The 21,374-nt window shown below is 33.6% G+C and overlaps 1 pseudogene; it reads left to right on the top strand.

Moving 5' to 3' along the window:
• Positions 1 to 2,603: 2,603 nt before the first annotated feature.
• Positions 2,604 to 20,943, top strand: LOC132526467 (dynein axonemal assembly factor 11-like; annotated as a pseudogene).
• The last annotated feature ends 431 nt before the right edge of the window (positions 20,944 to 21,374 follow it).

Below are 21,374 nucleotides of genomic sequence, written 5' to 3'. Positions count from 1 at the left end.
CTCTCTTATTTTAAAATTTTATCTGTGTCTGGATCAATCCAAAAGAAGGTTATGGATTTTAATGCACATCGTGAGTATTTAAATCATAAAAGTGGCCACACCTGAAATTACTTTCTATTTAGTGCAAAAATTGTGTGGATAACTTGACTTACTTGCACATTAGCACGTTTTCCCAACTCCATTCTTATGCAAGAGCCCAAATAAAGAAGATGCAAATGCTCTTAAGAAATCTCAAAAAATATAAAACCACTTATTTGCTTTTATAAAGCTCTTTAAAAGCCACAGCATCAAGGTAGGAAGATAAGTTAGTTAAAAGGAACCCAATTTGCAAAAAGGCATTACATTGCATGTGCTTTTACTTCTGATCTATTTTTAAGGTATTCAGTGTACATGCCATTGCTGGAGATGCTGCTTGACAGATGACTCTGTCACTAAGAAAAAAGATAATCATGTTTTTTAAAACTATCCTAAGAGAAATCAGAAACTCTTTGCAAGTAATGGGAATTTATCTGAAATAAGATCTAGTAGAGACCCATTAATATTTTTTGAGATAAATTCTTTATTTCCTTATCCTAAACTGCACAGCAGTAGATATTTAAAGGACATACTATTTATTTGCAAATAGTGTTTTCCCCAATGTTATGGGAGTAATCTGAACAGGAAAAAAATGATGTTAATGGCTTAGAAAGAATGTCAAATGGTAAGATGGCTTTATTATTCACATTTTTGTATGTGAATTGGAGGCTATTATGATTCAGGGAAATTAAAACATTTAATAATCACTTAATAGGGCATTTAAAAAATTTTTCTCCCTTCAACAGATACTAAATTAGCTTCTCTTCTGTGCTACTCACAGGTCCATTTCAGCATATTCAGAAATATTACAAATGAACCAAGGACTAAATACATCAAAATAAAAGTGATTGTTGACTTCTCAACTTGAATATTAATGACTCTTAATTTGAGTCCTTTACTTTCTTCAAATTTTATTTTCCTTAAGTGTGATTGTAGTTTGAAAACTTTTTGTAAAATTGTGTACTAGAATTTTGAGGCGATTTTCTCAAGTATCTCCCATGTTATATTTATTCCCCCGGAAGTAAAAGGATACTTTTCCTTCATTGCCAATATTGAAAATTCCATTTGGAATTTAAAGCAATATTTATGGCCCACTTAAAATAAATAAACATTCATTTAAAAAAGAATCCTTTCCTTTCTTACTTCCCCCTTGTTAATGTAAAGGGGAAAATTCTCAATGAGTTTTCTCTGTCAAAATGTTTAGTAGTCTTCTTCATTAAAATGTTTCTTATTAAAGAAAGTAGTGATAATAAAACAGTAATAATAATAATAATTTGGAGGGGTGATTACTTTGTTTTTGACCTTTTACTAAGCCCCTTACATGGATTATTTTCTTCATTGCTTTGTTCTACAATTTTCTAAGTCATCTTATCAAGAATATACTTATGTCAGTGGCCATATAAGGAACAGTAATGTCTAAATATTTTTCTGAGAATCCACTTAATTAAATGTACACTAGATTTTTTTCCCCAAATACAATTCTTTTAAAGTCTTAAAACAGGTGGATAAAATTAAAAATTCAATAATGTTGAAAAAGACCACATAAAACATTCCTGGGCAAATAATGAACTTGAAGTAGGATGCATTCTAGGCAATGTGGAGTGTCTTGGACTACCCAATGCAGATGATGAGAACTGCCTGGATTTTGAAATATATATTTTTTTGTGTTGTGATCAGCGATGCCCAGATAGCTGGTAAAACATTATTTCTGGGTATGTCTGTGAAGATGTTTCTGGAAGAGATTAACATGTGAATTGGTAGACTGAACAGAATAGAAAAGTGGAGGAAGAATATATTTGCTTTCTGTGTGTACTGGGGTGTCCATCTTCTCTTGTCTAGGACATCAGCACTCCTGGTTCTTAGGCCTTCACCTTGGACCTGGATTTACACTGTTGAGCTCCCCTGGTCTTCAGGCCTTTGGACTCAGAATGAATTATGCCTCTGTCTTTCCACTGGTTCTCCAGCTTCTAGACAGCACATCATGGGACTTCTTGGCCTTCATAATGAATGGCCTGAGAGGACCTGAAGGCACACGTTATTTACATAAGAAGTGGTCAAAATGCCCATGGTCCCCACTCCTGCTACATTGCTATCTCTCTCTAGTTCCCTCAGCCTGCACTGCTGGTCTTGTGGGAAATTCCCTACAATCACTTGGTAGAGGAAGAGAGGGCCTAGTTTATAGCTGGTTCTGCAGAATATTCAGGCACCACTCCAAAGTAGATAGCTGCAGACTGTAAGTCCCTCTCTGGGACAACCCTGAAGTATAGTGATAAAGGGAAATTCTCACAGTGGATAGAACTTAAGGAACACAGTGGTTGTTCACTTAGAAGGAGAAATGGTCAGACATGGAATTATACACTGATTCATGGGCTATAGCCAGTGTTTTAGCTGAAGGTCAGGGACTTAAAGGGAACATGATTGGAAAACTGGTGATAGTAGAAATTTGGGGAAGAGATATGTGAGTAGACCCCTCTGAATGGGCAAAAGACTTGAAGATATTTATGTCCTATGTCGGAACTCACGAAAGGATGGCCTCAGCAGAGGAGTATTTTAATAATCAAGTGGATAGGATGACCTGTTCTGTAGCTACCAGTCTTTCCTCAGCTACCGCTGTCATTGCTCAATGGGCTTATGAACAAAATGGCTATGGTGACAGGAACGGAAGTTATGTACGCACTCCATCTTGTATCGAGGTAGGTATAGTTTCTTAGAATCAAAGATATTTCCTATGCTTGGTCTGAAGGTGAGTAGATGGCTTCCATGCATCTGAACAGTACAGAAGTAGCAGGTGGCATTCTTGGACCTGAAGGAATATTTCAAGTGTAATTTGTGTTGGGCTTAGACCTGAAGTCTGAATAGATTGAAGATATCTCAGTGGAAGCTTGAGTGGATTGCTGGCTTTGAGAATTATACCCAACATTCATCCCCAAATCAAGTTAAAAACTATAAACTTTGACACAATCTCCTAGAAAAGTGTGGACTCTCAACATGATTAATACGAAATTTCTGCCACCCTGATAGAAATGTAGCTCAAAGTAAAAGTTAGTAGAACTTCTAGAAAATAAACTTATATTAATTAAAATTCTAACACATAAAATCTCTATGATTTTTCATACTTAATAATTATTAAATTCTAAATGGTAGTACTACTTATCACCCCAGTATTTTAAATAACTTTTATTTGGTACTTGGATTGTCTCTTTGGTCCTGATCTTTCACTTCTTGGCTATAATATGGGTGTTAGAGTCTAAAAAAACTGTCTAAAATAGTCCCCTTGCCGCTGCTTTTTTGAAGAATTCACTTATGGATTATAAGAATAAGAATTTAGGACTTCATCTTCCACATTCTGCTGGTCAATGAATATGTACTACAGTATGTAATAATACCTAAGTCCTTCCTCCACTCTGAATTCAATCCAATTCTAATATTAGATTTTGGAAGTGGATTTTGAACATGGCCTGTTTGACTAATGAGATGATCATTTTTCTATTCTTTTCTATTTAAATGCTGAGTGGCGGAGCTGTATTTGGGAGGGCAATGATTTCATTACACCAACAGAGGGAACTGCGTTTCCAAAAAAACAAAATCCAAGTTGGCTAAGGGAAAATGTTCCATATCACATTGAAGGAGCCACAAGAGAAATGCCGACAAAATGTCACCTCACACACAATGACTATAGGATTACAGAAATCTAATTAGCCATTTCATTAACTGAGTTCTGTATGTGGAGATGGTAAACAATGGGGACTCCGAAGCATCCATTTGTCAGAAATCTATGGAACTGTCAGGGAGGTTGTTCAATAATTTGTTCCCTGTATTTTTTCGGGCAGGGCTAGGAGGATTGAGTGACATTAAAAGTGACTTATTACAGGTTTTTAAAAACAGGGCACTTTCGGGGTGCTAAATCCAGTATTGTGAATATATTGACAATGATGCTTTTAAATTGTTTCTTTTTTTCATCCCACACAAGCTAATTAGGTAAATTTATAGATATGATGTTACAAGGGTCACATCTGTCAAAAGTCATCCAAAAGATGCTATTTGGCGCAATTGCAGGTGCTATTTTCATATAGCACTTACACTATCTACTGATTATCCAATTAGCTTAAAACTCTTTGAAGGCATGTGCCTCGTCTTACTAGATTCCATAGGTTTTAGTGTCTGAGACATTTTTGAAGTAATGAATAAGTGAAGGAAACAATTGTTAAAGGAACAAAGGATTTTAACTTCAAAATAGCAAAGCAGTATAGATCCAAGAAAAATGGAAGAAAATTGATGCACTGTTACAATTTCCAATTTATTGAAACAACTCACATGGTCTTCAGTTTAGTTTCCTAGTAAAATGCTAAGAATTGCCACTGAATTTTGATAAGGATGTTATTGCAGATGAAAAGCACTGAAATCGACAGCAGTCAAGCTTCTGTCAATTGTAACATTTTACTTTGGGGCTGGTTAATGTATCTGCAAAGGTTATTGCACATTAGCAAAGCACACAGTGAATGATCAAGCCAATTGCCACTTCTCTGGTGTAATTGGTGGCTGCCAGTTTGTCACTTGGCCTCTCTCACTTTATAGGTCCTAATTATAGATTGAGTCCATGGTGAGATCTGAAGACTTTATCCCAGCTGCCTTCAGGGTGTGGTTTTCAATGCTTCAGTGAAGGAGAAATTTGTAATGTTCATATTGAGAGATATATAGAGAAAAATGAGGGAGAGTTCCTTTCAAAACAAACAAACAAAGAAACCAAAACCCAAAACCCTGACTCTTAGATAAAAAGCAATGAGAAGAAAGGGTAAACCTAAATGGGAGTTGAAGGATGCTGGAAATGGCCGTGCAAGATAACCAAGACTATCAACAGAAAGTACCTTTAAGTCATTTACAGTTGTTTATACAATGGAAGATACATTAAAGAATGATGTATTGTCACTAAAGTTGTGGGGGAATTTTGAATTTTAGACCAACTTCAAGTTCACATGAATGCTTGGGTTCTGATTACACTTACATCAAAGGTTGATCTACATATAAAGTATGAGGGCTGTTACAGTCACTGCATTGCAATTATGAAGTGAGAATTTCCAATGAACAGGTTGGCTATTTTTTGCACAGGATGCTGTATCAGCCCATTTGACTGATGTCTGCGGGGCAGTAGCTTAGGTATCATGAGCATAATGCAAAGATTCTTCTCTTTAGAACCAAACTTTTATTTTCCCATCCTATATTTATATCTCAGAATATAGCACAGGACAGAACAAAAGGCCAAAATTCTAACCAACTAAGTACTTACATCTCTATAAACTCTCACTTTGCGGATGAAGAGGCTGTGATTCAGCCCCAGAAGTTCAAGACATTGACACTTGCAAAGTTCACCTGCAAAAAAATAAAATTCTGCTCGAATAACATAATGGAAATTCAGGACATTTAATTTGTTTCTATATATATTGAATTTGTTCAAAAACTAATTTTCTACCTAGAGCAGGCACCAGTACAAACAAACAAATATAATAATAGAATTTTGGTTTAGAATACCGAACAATGAGATTAATGAAGTAATGCATTGTATTGGAGGAAACTGCATTAAAGAAACTTCGAGTGACAGAATTGGTTACTTTCAGTTTTAAAGTAAAAAATGAAATTTTTTTTTTAAGTTTTTGTCTTTTGTCTTTACAGATATTCAGGAGAAGGTGTCATTTTAAAGACTGATATCTTTATAAAGAGATTTATCTATTAGCCATTTTATTGACTAGGATTAACAATGACCTCCTTCAATTAAGTACAGTTACTTCTTTGTTTGAACTAAGGTCTCTGGATATTTTACTGTCATCAATGTTGATCAGTAAGAGATAACGAGCTTATAAACATAAACATTATAGTTATTTTCATAATAACACTAAGATATTAGTGGCCTTTTTTCACTGTGTTGACATTTATCCTGATGTTACAAAAGCAAAAGTGGTCAAACAATGCCATAGAAAGAAGCACGGCAGCCACACCAGACTGCTGAGTAATCACTGTGTTCTCTGTCCCCACACACTAACAGAATGCTATGCCAGTAATACACAAGAATGTCCTTAATGAAAGTGAATAATATTAACTTTATGAAATCTCAACACTTTAGTACATTTTATTTTTTATTCTATTTTATTTAGTATTTTGTGTTACAAAATGAGGAGCACTTTGTTGAAAACCGTAGTAGATGGTTGTCTATAGGAAAAACGCTTGTACAGTCATTTGAGTCATGCTGAGTTAGCTGCTTTTTTCACACAACACCGTTTTTACCTGAAAAAGCGTCTGAGAGGGGAACTATGCATATTGATAAGTATTTGTGGACTTTTCTCCAAAAAGGAACAAAAAGTCAGCCTATTCCCATAAGGAAAACAGTAGACTTTTTAAACCAAAGATACAATTTGATATTTCAAGTGAGAATTAGAATTTTGGAAGACCTATATCTGCCATATGAGATTGACAGCTTCTCAGTACTTAAAGGTGTATCTGATAATATCTGTGGGATTTTAAACAATGGCAATTTTTGATACAATGAATTGAATCAACATTTGGAAGTTGTATGTAACTCAGCAAACCAATATTTTCTAATTGAAAAATTCATGTTGGTACAGATCCTTGCAGGAGTAAAAGATCTATTCAATGGATTTTAATGTAATACAGCAAGAAAAGTTCATTGATAAGGACTCAGATTCTACATTAAAACTAACCTTTAAGAAACTATCCCTTGGTGTTTTTTCTCATAACATGAACAATGATATCCAAAATAATATTAACAGACTTTACAAGTACTACTTCCATTTCTAAATATATATCTGTATGTGTGGCTGTTTTTTTTTTTTAAACATACCTCAACCTAAGTAGCATATCACAGCAGATTGAACATCCAGCTGTCTTCTATTAAACAAGTCCTTCAAGACTTGAGATTTGCAAAAAAAGAAAGAGAAATAAAAGAATGTTTCTCTTCTCACTAGTTATTTTTGTTTTGAAAAATACAACTATCTTTCATAATTATGTTATTTATGTCAACTGTTAATAGGTTTTTTATTTTAAATAAATAAAGTCAGTTGTAATGTCAAATACAGATAGTATTGGTAGATAAAACCACATTTAAAAAAATGCTCTTTGGGATCCTCAATAGATTTTAAGACTGTAATGGATCTTGAGACCAAAATATATGAAAACTGTGATTCAGGTACATTATGTACTTTTGTTCCCTCCAAAAGAGAGGACATGAATTTCTAAACCACTTAATGTCTGTTGTACTTGTTATAATTAGATAATTAATAAAACGTTATTCACAATGTTGAATTATGTGTCAAGCGTTTTAATTTCTGAAGTTTCCATGAAAACTAATTTGAAAGTAAATAGATTTTTTTAAAGAAAAATGTATAAATTAGATATGGTTGAAGGAAGTGTAAAATACTGAGGGGAAATAGTGTAAAAATCTGGAAGGATTCTGTCCTCAGTTTGTAATGCCTTCAAATTCTTACTACCTCTTCAAAAAATTCAAATTAATAATCTTCTCATACATAACAATTTATGTTATGTAAGAAAATGAAGTGAAACTGGAGTCAGCAGAACCACACTACTAGAAACGTGCACTGGAAAGATCTTTCCCTACAAGAAAAAAAACTGGCTATTGATCATCCTATGTATTTTAACTAACAAGGTATTCAAAACAGTTATGCATTGTTTTTAATGACACCAGATTATGACCAATTTTGAAATTAATTGACCAAATACTCATCATGCTAATACTTGTATTGAGCTTTTAGTTTTGTTACAGTTCACAGAATTCAATAATCCTCCATAATGGTTCTTGTAACTAATATGCCATAACATATAAATTTAATTCTTTGCTATTTAAGTCAACTTCACTGAGAGATTATTTACATAAAATGAACCCATTCATTTTTCGTATCTGTTTGATAAGTTTTTGATAATTACTCCCAGATACAACCATCCCACCAATCTTGAAATAGAACATATCCATTATCTCAGAATAATCCTTTATGTATAAACCACTCTTAATCCCTATCACATAGAAAACCAGTATTCTGATTTCTTCTGACATAGATTAGTTTTGCCTTATACTGAATTTTATATAAATAGAATCATACAATATTATAGTGAAAGCCCTGACAGTTATTTTTTGCAATACAAGGGCATAACTTCAGGTTTAATTGCTGAGGAATACATTACAAAGAGGAATTTCCTTCAAAGATGGCTATGGTAAATGAACACAGGGCCAGCCACTCCACTAGATAAAGAGACAGGCCACTTGCCCCCACGGAGGCTTCTTTGTTTTAGAAATCTTGGTTGATTTCAATAAGAGGCCATTTGGGCAACCTGTTTTATTCTCTTCCCACGCTTTAAATTCCCACCCTTAGGTTTTTAATTCCCTGACAGAGAATGAACCTGAAAAACCCTGGGTGGGTCCCCACCCTCAACCCCAATAAAAGCAGAATTCTAGGTCCATGGGTTCTCTCTCTCCCCATGAACTTGCTGTGTGGCTCCAGGTGTGCTGTGTAATTTCCAGGTCTTGTAAGTAATAAACCCCTATTTCTTTCAAAGTTTCCTGATGGTTTTTGCTGAAGGGCATCTTGCAACCACAATAAAAATCACAAGAGCTGATCCAACCACAGCATTGGTTATTGATAGGCTGAGACCAGCACAGAACAAATATATATTATTTTCTGTCTTACTTTTTGTTCATAAAATTCTTTTGTGTATTAGTAGTTTTTATCCTTTTTGTTGCTGAGTAGCATACCATTATATGAATGTACAGTGATTTGTTTATCCATTTACTTTTTGGTAGAAAATTGAGTATTTCCAATTTGGATCTACTAAGAATAAATCTGCTGTGAATATTCATGAACAGGTCCTTTTGCATATATATATATATATATATGTATGTATGTGTGTGTGTGTGTATATATATATGTGTGTATATATATATATATATATATATATATATACACCTTGGTCATGTACCTAGGAGTGAAATTTCTAGGTCTCATGAAAAGTATATAACTTAAAGGTAACTGGTAAACTTTGAATCAAAATGATTGTACAGTTTCACACGCCCACCAGCAACGAATAAAATTTCTAGTTGCTCAATGTTCTTGCCTAAATTTAATATTAACAATTTTTTTATTTTTATCTTTCCTTTTAGGTAAGTAGTCTTATCTCTTGGGTTGTTTTTTTTTTTTTTGCCGTACGCAGGCCTCTCACTGTTGTGGCCTCTCCCGTTGCGGAGCACAGGCTCCAGACGCGCAGGCTCAGCGGCCATGGCTCACGGGCCCAGCCGCTCCGCGGCATGTGGGATCCTCCCAGACCGGGGCATGAACCCGTGTCCCCTGCATCGGCAGGCAGACTCTCAACCACTGTGCCACCAGGGAAGCCCTCTCTTTGGGGTTTTAATCAACATTTCCCGATGATTAATGATGTTGAACATCTTTTCATGACCTCTTAGATATTCATATATTTTCAAATCCTGTAACCATTTTTCTTCTTCTTATGCTTTAAGAGTGCTTTACTTATATATTACGGATATAAGTCTTTGTTATATTTCTATCATGTATATATGCATATGTATTTTTGTGGTTTGCTTTTTAATTTTATTAATCACATATTATTCATTGCATCTTGTAAAGACCAGAGTTTTATTTTAATGTAGTCCAAATCATTATTATTTTGATTATTTTTATGCTTGTTGTTTTATGTTCTTTAAGCAATCCTTTGCTATCCCAAAGTTATAAAGCTTTTCTCTTGTATTTTATTGCAAAAATCATATCACTTTACTTTTTACTTTTAGGGCCATGGCCCATTTTGTGTTCATTTCTGGGTACGATATAGTATAAAAGTGAATTTTTAAAAAATGTTGTTTCAGAACCCTTGTTGCAAGTAAAATCATTTTTGGTTTGAATTATCTTCGCACCATTGTTCATTGACAATCTATGTGTAGACTCTTTCTGGACACTGAATTATTTTCTATTAATCAATACATTTACCTCAAGCAACATTTTCTTCACTATTATTTTTACAACACCTCTTGTTTACAAACAAACAAATAAAAAAACAAAACATTCTATCCCTATTGAATTCCTTGAAATTTTGTGAGGAATCCACTCCCTGTGTGGATTAACTTCGGGACAATTTAATCTGTTCTATTGACCTATATGTCTATTTCTATGCACTATTTCTATTTCTGTCCACTATCATTATTAGTGTAGCTTTCTAGAAAATCCTGAAATCCAGGAGTTTAACCTATTCATCTCTGTTCTCTTTGCAAAATTTTTTAGCTATTACAGAGTTCTTTGTTTTAAGAGTTTACGTTTTTTGGAGCAGTTTTAGGCTTACAACAAAACTGAGAGCAAGGTACAGAGATTTCCTGTATAATCCCTGCCCCACGGTTACAGAGTTTTTTCACATCCATATGTAATATTTGAGAAACAGTTTTCCAATTTCTACAAACAAGCATGCTGGAGTATTAAGAGAAAAACACTATTTCTTTTACTCTACCCACAATACTTCTGACACCAAATGGTTGTGCATTTTTCCCACACCAACCAATCCTCCAACTCTCTGGACACCAACTGTGTGTCCTGCAATTCAGTTATGATACTAACTACCTGGAGTGACCACAGATCCCACAGGTAAAAGGCTTAATCCTACAAGACTACTCCCCACTTCAGATGCTGGTTGTAAGTCCTGGGGTTGTAAATGGACTATAACTTGGAGGTTCCCACAAGCCCCTCCTCAGTTTCTATGATTTGCTATAAGGCCTCACAGAATTCAGGGAAACACTTATGTTTACCACTTTATTATAAAGGATAATGAGGGGTACCGATGAACAGCCAAATGAAGAGGTACACAGGGAAAAGTCTGGAAGGATTTCAAGCACAGAATCTTTGGTCCCTGTGCATTAGGGGTGTGCCACTCTCCCAGCATCAACCCAGAAACTCTCCAAACTTTGTAATTTGTGGATTTTAAGGGAGGCTTTATCACACAGGCATGATTGATTATTAACTCTATCTCCAGCCCCTTTCACCCTCCCAGAGGATAAGAGGTGGAGTTGAAAGTTCCAAGCTTCTAATCATGGCTTGGTCTTTCTCATGACCAGCCTCTACCCAAGAGCCCACCCAGAGTTGCTTTATTAAAACAAAAGATGCTTCTGTTACCCAGGAAATTCCAAAGGGTTTGGGAGCTCTGTGCAAGACATTCCCATCACTCCCATCACTCAGCAAATTATAAGGGTTTTAGGAGCTTTATTTCAGGAATCCAGACAAAAGGCCAAAGTTAGAACAAAAGATACTCCTAGCACCCCTATCACTTATGAAATTACAAGGGTTTTAGGAGCACTGTCAGGAACAGAGACAATATATATGTCTTATTATGTCAGAAGTATTAATATGGGTTGCATTATGTCGATAGATCAATTTAGGAAGAATAACATCTTAAGAATGTCATCATTTTGTCAAAAATATTTTCTACATCTGTTAAGAAGATCATGTACTGTTTCTCCTTTATATATTTTTGATATGGTAAACTACATTGATTGATATTTGAATTTAAAGTCAATTCTGCATATCAGGAATACACCCCTTCTTGGTCATGAAGTGTTAATTTTTAGAAACAGATGATTAATTTTACAACAGAATTTTGTATCTATTTCTTGAAGAATATTGGTCTTTGGGTTTCTTTTGTATTCTTTCAGGGGTCTTGATATCAAGGTTGTAGTTGTAGAATATTCTTTGTTCTTTCAAGCATTTGAATTTTTTGAAACTATTTTTATGGCTCACAATATGATCTACTCTGTTAAATGTTCTATATGCACTTGAAAAGGTAATTTATTATGCCATTTAAAGCTATCAATTAAGTCAAGTTAGTTGCTAGAGCTTTTCAAATATTGTATAGTCTTACAGATGTTATTTGTACTTGCTATTCATTCTATCAATCACTGAACCCAACCTGTTAAAACTGCCAACTGTAGTTATGTTATTTCTCCTTTTAATTTTGTCATTTTTGCTTCATATATCGTGAAGCTTTGTTTTTAGGTGCATACACATTTAAAATTGCTAAATATTCTTTGCAAATTGATTATTTTATCATTATAAAGTGTTTCTCTTTATCATTATGATCCTTCCTCATTATCATTCCTTTTTATTATTATTTTAAGGTATATATATATATAATACACATATATATATATATTCTTTACTTCACATGCTCTTTTATTCTTTTTATTTGATGTCACAGATAGCTACATGAAGGTTTAAATGGGATTTTAATTAAATCAAGTAGTATTATTGTCAGCTAAGCACCTTTGCGGATGTGTGATGGCCAAGAAAGCATACACCTCTGATTTGAAAGTATCATTGTTTCCTGATGTATGCAACTGTCTAGAAACAGTTAAAATTATTGTATCTTTTTTAAAGGAACGTATGTCCTTTATTGGTGTCTGATACATGTTCTGTTAACAACTACATGGTGATATTTAAGATTTTCATTTTTAGTTGGTTGTTAGAATAATTATTTTGGTAAGCATTTTAGGCATTACCACTAGTTCACTTTGAAACAAAGCTATTTTTTCCTATTTTATCCATTGTTAATTTTTTCTTTCTTAATTTATTTCAAACATTAATAGTAATTACAAAAAATTGTAATTACATTACATTTTTAAAAGGCAATATCCTGTGTTTCCTGCATTTCCTAATTTCTTAAACTCTGGTAAAAGCTTTCATAACTTTTGCTCAATCAGACTTTCCAAAGGTTTTTTTTTTTTTAATCTCTAATTCACTCTATTTAAGTACTTGCTGTAATATCTAGAATTGTTTCTGTATTCCTGACTGATCAAAGACTAGTATTATACTTCCTACTAGAAATGATTTCAGAAAATAGGTTCTCAATAATGGAAATCTGAGATTAGTTTTATAATCAGTGGGAACATGTGATACCAGTGGTCACTGGTATGCAGTGGATAGACAGTAACGTAATATATGGTTGTTTAGAATGGCATGTCTATTGAAGACAAGGTTTAGGCGACCAAGGTGTTGATCCAGCGGAATTTTAGGTTAGAAATAAGGCTAAATGATAGTAGACTAAATGGCTGCTTCTGACTTCACCAAAGATATTACAGATATAAAATAATTTCAGAGCTTAAAAATCTTAGCTCCATCCCCATTAGAGAACCAGCAACCTTATAAAACTACTCTAAAAGAACCTCTTATCTTATAGAAAAAGTGTCAGTAATCTTTACCTGAAACAAAGAGTTCCTTTGCTTAAATTAAAGCAGAATGTAAATTCATAACTTCATTAAGAATGATATATGAGTTAAGAAATTCAACAAGAAAGAGTGGAATCCAGGACATTGTAATGGGAATATCTGAATGAATCAAGAGGAACAAAAAATCATAAATCCACAAATTCTTTAAGACTCCCTTCCTAGCTGGGCAGCCCTTTCATATATCTTTGAGCCTGTATGGTTGTAGAGACTATAATGTTTTAATCTGAGGCAGAAACACTTCAAAAGGATACAGTTCTTCACAAGATCTACAGTCAAATCCAGATGCATAGCTAGAATCAGACATCAGCAATCAGCATTCTCCATGCAGATGAGAACAAAATCTGGATTAGGAGAATATAGCATGGACACTGGAAGAATTGAAAGAATCTATCATCAGTCTATCTATCTACCTATCTATGTCTCAACAGAAATTTGGGGAATATTTTTAGGAATTGATTGAATTGATTTTAAGGATTTAAATCAAGAAGTAAGGGGCATCACATTGGATTGGACCAAATTAATCAATGTGGGTGCACTTATCAGATGATCTGGATTCGATAGGTTAGCTTGAGAGCTGTCAATAGCTTTCCCACTCGACTTGAAATTTTCTCCAATTTCTCTCCTCATACATTCCCTTTAGTGGGGTTTTCTTCAGGTTTTGCAACTATTCTCAGAATTTTATCTGAGCCCCAAAATAGCAAGTTTCCTCAGGGTAGAAGGTGTTGCAGTCTGCTCACCCGTCTGAGACTCTGAGGTTCTGAGCTTCTCCCAATGCCAGTGTCTTAAGCCATTTAGTTATCTCTAGAGTTTTCCACTACCTTCAAGTAGATAACTTGTGTATTTTTAAAAATAAATTTTCTACTTGCTCTATGAGGAAGCATTGGTCTGCTGGCTAACATTTTCTAACTGAAAACAGAATTTGAAGACATGTATTTAATTTCAGTATATCCAAAGGGAATTGTAAGTGAATTAAAAAAAATTAGCATCAAAAAGATGAGTATAGTCATCTTTATCTTAATCAGACTTTATGCTTCTTTTAGCATAAAGAGAAGGAGAAGGTGAGCACATCTAAGTATAAGAGACAGTTACATCATGTTTGATTAAAAATTTGGTTCTTATTTTGTTGAAGAATTACTCACAGTTAGAAGAACCAGTACAGATGATTGTAGGAAGGGACACCTCTGCTTATTTTACCCTCCATAACAATTAATTTGCTTGTGTTTGTTGAACTTACTTTTCTGCACTTATAAGAATCGCAAGTGATTGAAACTTAGAAACTGTTTTTCCCAGACTCTGCAGCCAGCAGATTCAAATTTAGGTTATACTAAAGAGAGATACTCACAGAATAAGAGATAAGTAGAAGAGAGGCAAAAATGGTTATTATGCATATTTATGCACTTCATGGGATGGTTGATATGTTTTGATGGAGGCATTTGAGTGTCCTCTTGAAAATCACACCATTTGGTCCCATAGGACCAGAGATCATTGGTGGCAGTTCCTTGAATTCCTTGTATTAGTTTGCTAGGGCTTCCATAATAAAGTACCACAAGCAGAATGACTTTATTTATTTTCTTACAGTTCTGGAGGCTAGAAGTCCAAAATCAACGTGTTGGCAAGGTTGGTTTCTATTGAGGCTTCTCCCCTTGGCTTGCAGATGGCCACCTTCTTGTCATGTCCTCACATGATTTTTCCTCTGTGCATGCATATCCCTGGTGGGTCTCTCTGCTTGTCTAGATTTTCTCTTATTATAAGGACACCAGCCAAGTCATATTAGGGTCCACCCTAACAGCCTAATTTTAACTTAATCACCTCTTTATTGGCCCTCTCTCCAAATACAAACACATTCTTGGGTACTGTAGGTTAGAGCTTCAACCTATGATTTTGGGTGGGTACAACTCAGCCACTAACTTTGGGTTTCTGATCATCAAAATGCTACCAGAGGCTTTACCCAAGCCTTTTCACACTTTTGTAAACCTCTCTTCCTTCTATTAACATGCTTTTATTTGATACATTTAGATTGGTTTTTGGCTTAACTTTGGCTGATAAAGAATCAAATATATTTTTATTTTGAGTCAAGGACTCAATCAAGAAGACACTCTAGAAACTATCTAGAAGACTGTTGGCAAACATTTCTCAAAGGGCTAGATAGTAAATCTTTTAATTTTTATGGGCCAAGAGAAAGGATTAAGAATATTACTTAGGTATTTGTGTAGCCATTTCAAATGAACGATTTAACAATGTAAAAAACATTCTTTGTTTGTGGGCCAGATTTGGTCCCTGGGCCATAGCTTGCTAGTTCTTGATTTAAATTATTGGTTCGTTTCTAGATACAAAATTCTGAAGCACAAAGAGAAAAAAAAATCGATTGTTCAAGTCACAAAAACTATTGGGACAGCACTTCGTGAACAAAACCCAGATCAGCTCTGTCATGCTGCTTCTTCATCTTAGGTTCTGTCATCTGCAGAATGTTATTCTCAGTAGTACAACCTATTGTGCAATGTGGATTTACCAACCACAGGAAAGGATTTGGATTTGTTGAATCAAACAAACGTGTATGCTATAAAAACACGAGAAGAGTGCATTCCTACTGGAATTTGGTTTAGACAATCTTTATAAGGAAGAAGTCACTTTAAGGAGTCTATGTTATCCCAAACATATGCACCTTCAGTTCCCCAGGCTAGTGCTCCAGTTAGAATGCCATAATAATATAGAGCTTATTTTTTTACATTAAATATATTTAGTGATGGTTTTATATATTCCCTCAGGTAATAATTTAAAGATATGTATTTTGGAACATTATAATATACTCTTTATAGCACTGTGCTATATACACCTGAAAGAAAAGAAATGAACATGTATCAGTCCTTATCCATGTGGGTTAGCCATTTGGATAAAAAACCAAAATCATGCAACAGGTAAAAGCTGTCACTTTTTCTATAACTGCTTTTTAAAAAAAGAAGGGTAAGATATTTTCTCTCTGGTTTCTGTGCCTTTGTTTTCAAATGTGAACAAATGTACTCAATATGAAAAATAATGTTCTAAAATAATTTATTCTAACAATTATTCTTAGTCTCACATTTATACATCAATGATCTTGGAACCACTAAAGCAAAAATTTATAAGTATTTCAGAATTATATTTTGATCTTCATTATAAAAAGATTCTGAGAAAAAACTCTATATGGAGAAGCTTTTGAATTTGTATAGATTTAACTTAAAATGTATCTTACCTATTAGTTGCTTTTCTTAAACTTATCTATATTTTAAGACATAATAACTAGTTGAATGCTTTGTCTTCTCAAAGTAATAGTGTGTTATAATAGCCACTATTTTCCTAATTAATTTTCTAATTATGACGTACTCTCTGGCTTCAAGTTCTGCATTTCAGCCAAGCTGAACTAAATAATAGGGGATTTATAATGTTTTATATCCATACTAATGTATGGGATACAATCAGGAAGAGAGATGCTAAGGTAAAATGTTGAAATAAAATTTTTTTATATGAATTAAAATCTTATTTTTAAAGAAAATCATCTATTGAAAAGATAATAGTTCTTATCATTTGTCCTTTTTTATTGTTGTTCTCTTTACCACCGTAAAATTATTTATAAAGTCCTAACAAAAATAGATTTAAAAGACCTTTTGAATATATAGGTCATTATGTCAATGTTTCTATCTTCAAAAGTAGACATAATTAACAATTTTTGTGTTTCTAAAAAAATTATTACTCTTAAAGACTTTTAAAGTGTAGGTTTTAAGTCTTCATATCTTGGGGGAAAGCCATATTCTCCTACAATTTGAAAAATAAATACTGGATAAATTTTTTCTACTTTTTTAAAAACAACAACAAACAAGCAATGAATATATAAACTGACAAAGACTAGAGGACTAGCTATATCATGTTTTCTCTATGGAATACACTACTTATTAATGAGTTTCCTTGGACATGTTCCTTAAGTTCTCTAAGATTCAGTTTTATTTTATTTTTAAAATTAGAGTAGGATAGCTACCATATTGATTTTTCAAAATAAATATTTCATGAGTTTAGATATATGCATGTGTATATGTATTAAACATTTTAGGAATAGGCATACTTTTTAGTATATAAAAAGTATTCCCTGAATATTTCCTGACCATGTCCTGTGATTATTTTTGATTCAACTATTTACAGAATGGATGGTTGATAGTTGGATAGAAGAGAGAAAGTCGGAAAATGAGAAGATAAAAATGTATATACCTCGTACTTCATTACAGAACACTATATTAAGTGAACATCATTGGGGAAAGGGTAATGGACCTATTCTATAATATAAATGAGTTTTTTAAAATTAAGTAAAAGAAAAAAGTTTTTTAGATGCTTCTCTTTGATATCAAGTTGGATTAGATGTTTGAGGTGTTTTTGTAAAAAAAGAAACTCATAATTATTCATATCTGCTTCTAGTAAGGTAAATTACCCTACATTTTAATAATTCCTTGTCCAGAAAAATGAAATGTAAGATAGAATAATCAGGAAAAAAATAGGTTATTCCCAGATTATGTAACTGAACATGTAGAATATGTAGAAAATCCAAAAGAATTTGCATATATATATTTATAAGTAGTTACACAAGGTAGCTGAATACAAAAGCAGTGAAAAAATCAAGAGAATTTCTATATAATAACAACAAATAAAAATAGTATTATATAAAATACCATTGTAAAAAAACACCAAAACATATCATATAAGTAGGAATAAATCTAATAAACACAGTACAGGACTTCTGGATAGGCAAATAAAAACTGTAATTGAGAATAAAGAATATAGATATGATAGATAGATGAATAGAAAGATGATAGATAGATAGTAGATAGCTAACAGATACTCCATGTCCATGGGTTGGAAGATTGAGTATTATAAACATTTTACTTCTTTCCAAATTGTTTTATAGAGTAATGCAAATCTGATAATTTCCAACACTTTAGTTTTTCATTTGTAAAAGTTGAGTTGATTCTAAAATATACACTGAAATGTATAGAGGGCCAAGAATAGCCAAGAAATCTTTCAAGAAGAACATCATTGGAGTATCTGTTGTACTAATTAGCAGGAATTATTTAAAAGCTGTCATAATTAAAAGAGTGTGATATTGCTGCTAGGTTAGATGAATACACCGATAGAACAGAATAGAAAGTTCGTGAATAGACTAACACATACATAGGCATTTAATATACAGTAATGTGGCAATACAGAGCACAGAGCAACATACCAAAAAAAAAAACTCAATTAAGATGTTGTGTAGATACCTATATATTAAAAAAAGAAAACAACCTGACCCCAACCACACATAAAAATCAAGTCCAGATTGATTTTAAATCCAAATACTAAAGGAAAAATAATAAAATTTCTAGACAATTGTATAGCAAATTTTTTAACATCTTAAAGTATGGAAAGAATTTAACAAGACAATGAAAGCACTGTTTATAAAGGAAAAGATTGATACATCAAGCTGTATTAAATATAAGAAAACCTGTCATTCACTAGACACATTATATCTAATAAGGACATTTTAGTTACATTGTGGAAATTTGTTCTTATCCTTTAGACGTTCATGGTGACATTTTTACAAATAAAAAGAGATATGATATCTTGGAACCTTGACTTTAAAATAATCCAATTGTGGGTAAAAATGGATAGGGTAAAAGTGAAACTAGATTGTCCATGGAGCAATAATTCTTGAAGCTGGATGATGATAGATAAAGATTCATTATACTTTTCCCACAAATTATCCATCAAATGTTTGAAAATTTTCACAATAACATATTTAAATCAACAGAGTAGGAAAAATCACTCACCACACATATAATAGACAATGGGCTCATACCCCAAATTGGTAAAGAACCCCTATAAATCAGTAAGACAAAAAGATAAAAAACACATAGAAAAATGACTAAGAGACTTGAGCAAACACTTCACAAAAGAAGACATTCAGATTTCCAATAGACATAGGAAAGAAGATCAACATCAATAGTCATAAAGGAAATGTAAATTAAAATTACAGTGACAGACACATCTGGCACAGCCACCAGAATGACTAAAGTTTTTAAAAATATTGACATACAAAGTGCTGGCAAGCATGTGGCACAAACAGAACATTCATATATTAATGATTGAAGTTTGAATTATTACTGACAGTCCTTGGGATCCCAGGCAGGCTTCCTGGGCCCCAAAACCAGAAAGGTGCTATGGATGGGATAACAGAATACTTCATTAGACAGAATGCCAAACACAGTAACTGTGTAATTTTTCCCCTGGAGGAACTCTCCTTATATCAGCAATAAACAGAAAGAGATCATATTGATAAATGGTACCAGAATTTTCTACCTTTAAAATAATCCCAGTAGAAAAATTTTAAAATGTTACCAACCTCAAGAAACTTAAATGTTTTGATTTTGCTTTAAATAACACTGAAAAGATTGAAAATTTGGAAGGATCTGAAGGGCTAAAGAAAATTAACTTGATAAATTTCACTGGCGACCTGAGCAACAGTAAAACCCTGCAGCACAGTCTCCATCTGAAGGAGTTATTTTGCATGGGTAACCCACATGCTGACTTTGAACGTTACTGGAAGTTGGTGGTGGCAACTCCTTAACAATTAAAGTGTGGGATGATAAAGAGAGTTCAGAATGAATCCAAGAATTTCAGAATTTACCCATTAATTGGGGAGGAAAAGTTTATTGTTTCAAATGGGCAAATACAGAAAAGTGGTTCAGAGGAAACTTTAAGAACAGCATAAAAATAGATGAGAAGAAAAGTAACCCTGGCTTTGACAGACATTGGCACACAGATATCGTCACCACTATCCTGTTTTCTTTAGTGAACAAAGAACATCAGAACACTAGAAGTATGAAAAAAGGGTCCCAACCAAAATAAATTAGATGAAAGCAAAGAATAACAGCATTCTGGTATAAGCTTTCTTCAGTTTACTCCTGATTTTAGATGGGAAACTCTTAGACATGGAAAAATGATGGAAAGACCAAGACAAATTAAGTATTACAAAGAAGAAGGGTAAACCACCGAGAACTTTGATCACTAAAGTTGGAAAAGCCCTAAAACTAAATGAGCCCAAACTTGATTTCTCTTGAAATATGATGGAAGACAGAACCAGATCATCCTAGATCTTGCTGTCTATAGTTATAGGTAATTGATGTCAATGCGCAGTCAGTGTATGTGAGAGGAATGCTTAAGGGAAAGTCACATCAGCTTATATTTCCTGAAGAGCTCAAACCTCACAGCAACTCTGCTGGGAAATCTTTAGTAATCTGCATGCCCAAAGTAGAAAAAGTAACTACAGGTGGTAGAAAACATCCAGGTCTTTGAAAACTACCTTGGACATAGGCAGAGAACAAACAAACAAGAGAAGCAAGCAAATTGAGAAACTAGTAGTAGATTCTAACATGCATGTATTTCCTGATGTAGCTAATGTAGTTCAAGAGGAAAAATACACTCCCCAAAGCGTTGGATCTGAACCAAGATTATACCAAGTAATGAAGATCAACGCTTTATTGTTAATCATGGATGCCTCCATTGATTTGAAACATTAGGCTGCATGGTCATTGACTGTGACCCATGAGGCTCAGTTTTACTCAACGCAAAGAGTATATGCATAACATTTATGGGTTAACAGAGTTATTTATCAATATTACTAATACAATGTTTTAACTCCTAACTTTGTATAGTACTACTTAAACTAGTTTAAAATTAAGATGTGTCCCTTGGGGAGCATGGCCACGATGGCAAAGTATGAAGACCATGAGCTCACCTCTTCCCACAGGCACACCAAAATCACAAGTACTTAGAGAGCAAATATTTATGAGAACAACTGAAGACTAGCAGAAAATATTTTCCAAAATAACAATATAAAGAAGGAACCACAAGGAGAAGGGAAGGAAGGGCAAAGATGCAGTATAGTCAAGATCCATACCCCCAGGTAAGTGACCCCCAAACTGGAGGATAATCACAACTGCAGAGGTTC

Source organism: Lagenorhynchus albirostris, chromosome 9 (genome assembly GCF_949774975.1).
Source record: "Lagenorhynchus albirostris chromosome 9, mLagAlb1.1, whole genome shotgun sequence".
In the NCBI taxonomy this organism is placed as follows: Eukaryota; Metazoa; Chordata; class Mammalia; order Artiodactyla; family Delphinidae; genus Lagenorhynchus; species Lagenorhynchus albirostris.
The sequence above is the reverse complement of the archived record's forward strand: the minus strand, read 5'-3'. Positions and strand labels throughout refer to the sequence as shown.